Here is a 6,000-nt window from a genome sequence, read left to right as displayed (position 1 = left end):
CATCTCCCCCCAGGCTCTGGGGATCATTATTCCAGAGACCTGTTCTGCCATTATTCGGGTCCTGCAGAAGGAATATATGAAGGTAAGTTTGTTCCTTTAACCACCTTCAGACCGGACCATTTTGCTGGTAAATGACCAGAGGTCTTTTTACAATTTGGCACTGCGCTGCTTTAACTGGTAATTGCGCGGTCATGCAATGTTGTACCCAAACAAAATTTGCGTCCTTTTCTTCCCACAAATAGAGCTTTCATTTGATGGTATTTGATTGCCTCTGCGATTTTTATTTTTTGCGATATAAACGTAAAAAGACCGCAAATTTTGAAAAAAAATGATATTTTCTACTTTTTGTTATTAGAAAAATCCAATAAACTCAATTTTAGTCATACATTTAGGCCAAAATGTATTCAGCCACATGTCTTTGGTAAAAAAAAAGTCAATAATTGTATATTTATTGGTTTGCGCAAAAGTTGTCACATCTACAAACTAAGGTACGTTTTCTGGAATTTACGCAGCTTTTAGTTTACGACTGCCTATCTCATTTCTTGAGGTGCTAAAATGGCAGGGCAGTACAAAACCCCCCCAAATGACCCCATTTTGGAAAGTAGACACCCTAAGGAAATTGATAAGTGGCATGTTGAGCCCATTGAATATTTTATTTTTTTGCCTCAAGCGATTGAATAATGACAAAAAAATATATATTTTTTTTTTTTTACACAAAGTTGTCACTAAATGATATATTGCTCACACATGCTATAGGCATATGTGAAATGACACCCCAAAATAAATTCTGCTGCTTCTCTTGAGTACGGGGATACCACATATGTGGGACTTTTTGGGAGCCTAGCCGCGTACGGGCCCCGAAAGCCAAGAACCGCCTTCAGGTTTTCTAAGGGCGTAAATATTTGACTTCACTCCTCACTACCTATTACAGTTTTGAAGGCCATAAAATGCCAAGATGGCACAAAACCCCCACAAATGACCCCATTTTAGAAAGTAGACACCCCAAGCTATTTGCTGAGAGGCATGTTGAGTCCATGGAATATTTTATATTTTGCCACAAGTTGCGGGAAAATTACAAACTTTTTTTTTTTTTTTTTTTCACAAAGTTGTCACTAAATGATATATTGCTCACGCATGCCATGGGCATATGTGAAATGACACCCCAAAATAAATTCTGCTGCTTCTCCTGAGTACGGGGATACCACATATGTGGGACTTTTTGGGAGCCTAGCCACGTACGGGGCCCCGAAAACCAAGCACCGCCTTCAGGCTTTCTAAGGGCGTTACAGTTTTGAAGGCCATAAAATGCCAAGATGGCACAAACCCCCCCAAATGACCCCATTTTGGAAAGTAGACACCCCTAAATTTAGGGGTACACTAGTGAGACTAGGTAATAAATGGCGGGTGCCCTGAAACTATAAAAAAAATAACTAACCAACCAGCGTCACCTGTAACAGTTATATGGTGATCACTGGTGAAAGGGTTAACTAGGGGGCAATCAGGGGGCTTTATGCGGTAGTATATGGGGGTCCTTGGTGCTATAAAAAGCTGCGGCGAACCTAAATACCTACCTGCCTAACTAGCGTCACCTGTGACACTAATACAGTGATCAGAAAAACGATCGCTTATTAGGCTGGGTTCACACTGGAGCGATGCGGGAACGCCACGAATCCGCGGCGGGTTCCCGCATCACATGCCTCCCGGCGGCAGTTCACACTGCCCTATGCGAACTGCTGGGAGTGTCAGTGAAATGTTAATGACACCCCCAGATCAGTTCGCATATCGCAGTGCGATCTGCAAACTCGGATCGCATGGTGTGAACACCCATGCGATCCGATTCTGCTGCGGACCAAAAAAAGGGTCCCGTGCGAGTTTGCGGCGGGTGCGACACGAATTCAGCCATACTATCTGTATGGCTGAACTCGAAACGCACAGAGATCGGATGTGATTTGCACTGCAGTGCGGTGCGAATCACATCCGTTCTCATAAACCGCTGCAATGTGAACCCAGCCTTAGTGACACTGGCGACGGGGGGTGATCACGGGGTTAAACCTTTATTGGGGGGGTTAGGGGGGTACCTTAGAACTAAAGGGGGCTAACCCTAACTGCCCTAACAGTTATTACAGTCACAAATGACACCCGCCGGGTGATCAGGGGGTTAAACCTTTATTAGGTAATAAATGGCGGGTGCCCTGAAACTATAAAAAAATAACTAACCAACCAGCGTCACCTGTAACAGTTATATGGTGATCACTGGTGAAAGGGTTAACTAGGGGGCAATCAGGGGGCTTTATGCGGTAGTATATGGGGGTCCCTGGTGCTATAAAAAGCTGCGGCGAACCTAAATACCTACCTGCCTAACTAGCGTCACCTGTGACACTAATACAGCGATCAGAAAAACTATCGCTTATTAGGCTGGGTTCACACTGGAGCGATGCGGGAACGCCATGAATCCGCGGCGGGTTCCCGCATCGCATGCCTCCCGGCGGCAGTTCACACTGCCCTATGCGAACTGCTGGGAGTGTCAGTGAAATGTTAATGACACCCCCAGATCAGTTCGCATATCGCAGTGCGATCTGCAAACTCGGATCGCATGGTGTGAACACCCATGCGATCCGATTCTGCTGCGGGCCAAAAAAAGGGTCCCGTGCGAATTTGCGGCGGGTGCGGCGGGTGCGACACGAATTCAGCCATACTATCTGTATGGCTGAACTCGAATCGCACAGAGATCGGATGTGATTTGCACTGCAGTGCGGTGCGAATCACATTCGTTCTCATAAACCGCTGCAATGTGAACCCAGCCTTAGTGACACTGGCGACGGGGGGTGATCACGGGGTTAAACCTTTATTGGGGGGGTTAGGGGGGCACATTAGAACTAAAGGGGGCTAACCCTAACTGCCCTAACAGTTATTACAGTCACAAATGACACCAATGCAAAAAAAAAAACTGGGGGGGCAGGGGTAATTGGGGGGTGATCGGGGGGTAAAGGGGGGGTGTGAGTGTGCCTGGCATGTTCTACTGTATGTGGGGTGTGTTGGTGCAACTCACCGAACCTCTCTCCTCGGTGCCGGAACGAAAAATACCGACACGGAGGAGAGAATACATCACTTCCTCTCCTGTGTTTACATTACAGGAGAGGAAATGATGTCACCGGACATTTTCATTCGCCGGGAGCAATCGCGAGGGGGTGGCCATGAATGAATGGCCGTCCCCTCGTCCGGGATCGCTCCCGAACGAATACCGACCTCCGCAGGCACCGGGCGGGGGCCAGATCGGGCCCCCGACCGGCGGGCAGGCAAGGACGTACATGTAAGCCCTTATGCCTGCCCGTGCCATTCTGCCGACGTACATCGGCGTGCGGCGGTCGGCAAGTGGTTAATATTGCATTATATGCTTTGCTACAAACTGACGTAGCTAGAGGAACCGCCATGCATCAATCCTCATGAGCTCTGTGTCCTCCTTTAGTGCTTGATAAGTGCTTAATTTATCCTTTACTAAAATATCTTTTAATTGTGCGTTATTTTTTATTATCCAGTTTCCCCCTATTTCTTGTTGTCCCGGTGGGAAATATTCATTTTCTTTCAAAAAAATCAAAGGTGAATTGTACCCCCATTTGTTTTGTGTGTGTGTAATCGGTCCCAAATTTTAAATACGTGTTGTGTTATTTCATGTGTGTTAGGACCCAATGTCCTGTATTGTGGCGGATTCCATATTAATCTCCCTAATTGTGCTTGACTTAATGTGTTTTCTATTCCTACCCATCTCTTATCGTTTACTTCTTTCGCCCATTCCACCACCCATGAGAGAAGCACTGCATTATAGTATCTTTTTAAGTCCGGAGCTGCCACTCCCTCTTGTTTTTTCCCCCTCCTTAGTACCGCAAACGCAATTCTCGGCTTTTATTTTGCCATATGAATTTCGAGATTATTTTCCTTAATATTACAAAGAAGGTCGCAGGGAGTGCAATGGGTATCATTTGGAACTTATAGATAATCTTCGGGACCAAAATCATTTCTAACCACGAGAGGGGGGCTAGATGAAATTTTATTTATTTCTCTTTATTTCCTCTAACAGAGAGATGTAATTTTTCAGATATATTTTCCTTATGGTGTTCGAAAGGAGAATTCCCAAATATTTAATCTCTTTACGCCAGGGGAAATAAAATTGTGCTCGTAGTCTTTCCTCTTCCTGATTGCTAATGTTAATGTTTAAAACTTCAGATTTACCGAGGTTAATCTTCAGATTTGATATTTGTCCGAATTTTTCTAACATCCTTAGCAGATTCGGGATCGTTATCCGGGGGTTTGTAATGAAGAAGAGCACATCATCCGCATATGCGGCGAGTTTGTGCTCTTCCTCTCCCACCCTAATCCCCTTAATATCTGGGTTGTTTCGGATCAAAGCCAACAGTGGTTCAAGAGAGATCGTAAACAGCAGGGGCGATAATGAACACCCCTGTCTGGTGCCATTTACCATTTGTAGCAGTGTAGATGATTCTCCATTAACCCTTACTGTCGCTTGTGGATTGTTATATAAAGCCTTGATCCAATGGAGCATCCTCGTACCCACCCCCATCTCTTCTAATGTTTCTAACATGAGTCCCCAGTCTACCCTGTCAAAGGCTTTCTCAGCGTCCATTGACAGGAATAGCCCTGGGGACCCATTATTTTTTAATGCTTGGATAAGGAGCAATGCCCTAATCCCATTATCCCTTCCTTCTCTCTCGGGTATGAATCCGACTTGGTCCGGGTGTATCAATTCTGTCATTTTTCCTTTTAATCTTGCTGCTAATACTTTGGCGTATAACTTTACATCCGTGTTTAGTAGGGCTATCGGCCTATAATTGCCGCAGAGTGTATGATCTTTGTCTTCTTTCGGGATCAACGTTATTGCAGCTCGCAACGCTTCTCCCCCATATCATATTCTGTACCTATTCCATTTATATATTTACTGGGGGACTAAAATTTTCTTAAATTTTTTATAGTATGAGGTCACGAACCCGTCTGGGACCGGACTTTTCCCTGAAGCCATATCTTTCAGCGCCTTGTGAATTTCTTCTTCAGAAATGGGTCTATCCATATCCTCCCTATCCCAGTCTGGTATTCGAGGTAATTTAGCTTTGTGCAAGAATTCTTTAATTTTCTCCTTTTTCCCTTTACCCTGTTCCCCTTTCTGTCCTACATTATACAGTGCTTCATAATATTGTTTAAATACTTCCGCCATTTCCCTGGAGGTATAGGCCATTTTACAGTTCTTATCCTTTATTTTATCATTAAAATTAACCCCTCTCTTACTTTTCACCTGTCTCACTAAGCTTTTTCCTATTTTATTTTCCCCGTAGTATCTCTCTCTGGCTCTCCCCTCTAGTACCCTTCTAGCTTCCTGGTCATAAATATCTTTAAGCTCCTCTCTCTTATTGATCAGTCGATGAAAGATGTCTTGTTGTCGACCCCCTTGCTTTTTATGCTCCTGTTCCAAACTATAGACCTCTCTCATCAAGTTCTCCCTTTCTTCTATTCTTTCCTTTTTTTTTCCCGTCCCTATGGAGATGAGGATACCTCTAACATAGGCTTTATGGCCCTCCCACAGGACAGCACCCGATACTTCACCTGTATCATTTATCATAAAATAAAATTCTATTTCCTTCCGTATCATTTCTGCAGTTTTATTATCCCAAAGAAGATCCTCATTTAACCGCCAGGTGAACGGGTGTCTCTGTGTCCCAGGTATCCTCATCTTCATTGTCACCGGGGAGTGGTCTGACAAGGTTGCTATTTCTATTTTTGTTTCCATTACGGTCTCTAATAATCTATGTTCGACCAATATATAGTCCAGCCTAGAGTACGTCCCATGCACTGGGGAAAAAAACGTATAATCTTTTATTTTTTCATGCTGTATTCTCCATACATCTATCAATTGGCTCTGTCTCAATCGGAGCTTAATTGTTTTTAAGCTCTTCCCACTCATCCCCTTTGCACTGGACGTACTGTCATATACTG

Source organism: Lithobates pipiens, unplaced genomic scaffold (genome assembly GCF_037356315.1).
Source record: "Lithobates pipiens isolate NorthernLeopardFrog02 unplaced genomic scaffold, aLitPip1_a1.2 Scaffold_25, whole genome shotgun sequence".
In the NCBI taxonomy this organism is placed as follows: Eukaryota; Metazoa; Chordata; class Amphibia; order Anura; family Ranidae; genus Lithobates; species Lithobates pipiens.
The sequence above is the reverse complement of the archived record's forward strand: the minus strand, read 5'-3'. Positions refer to the sequence as shown.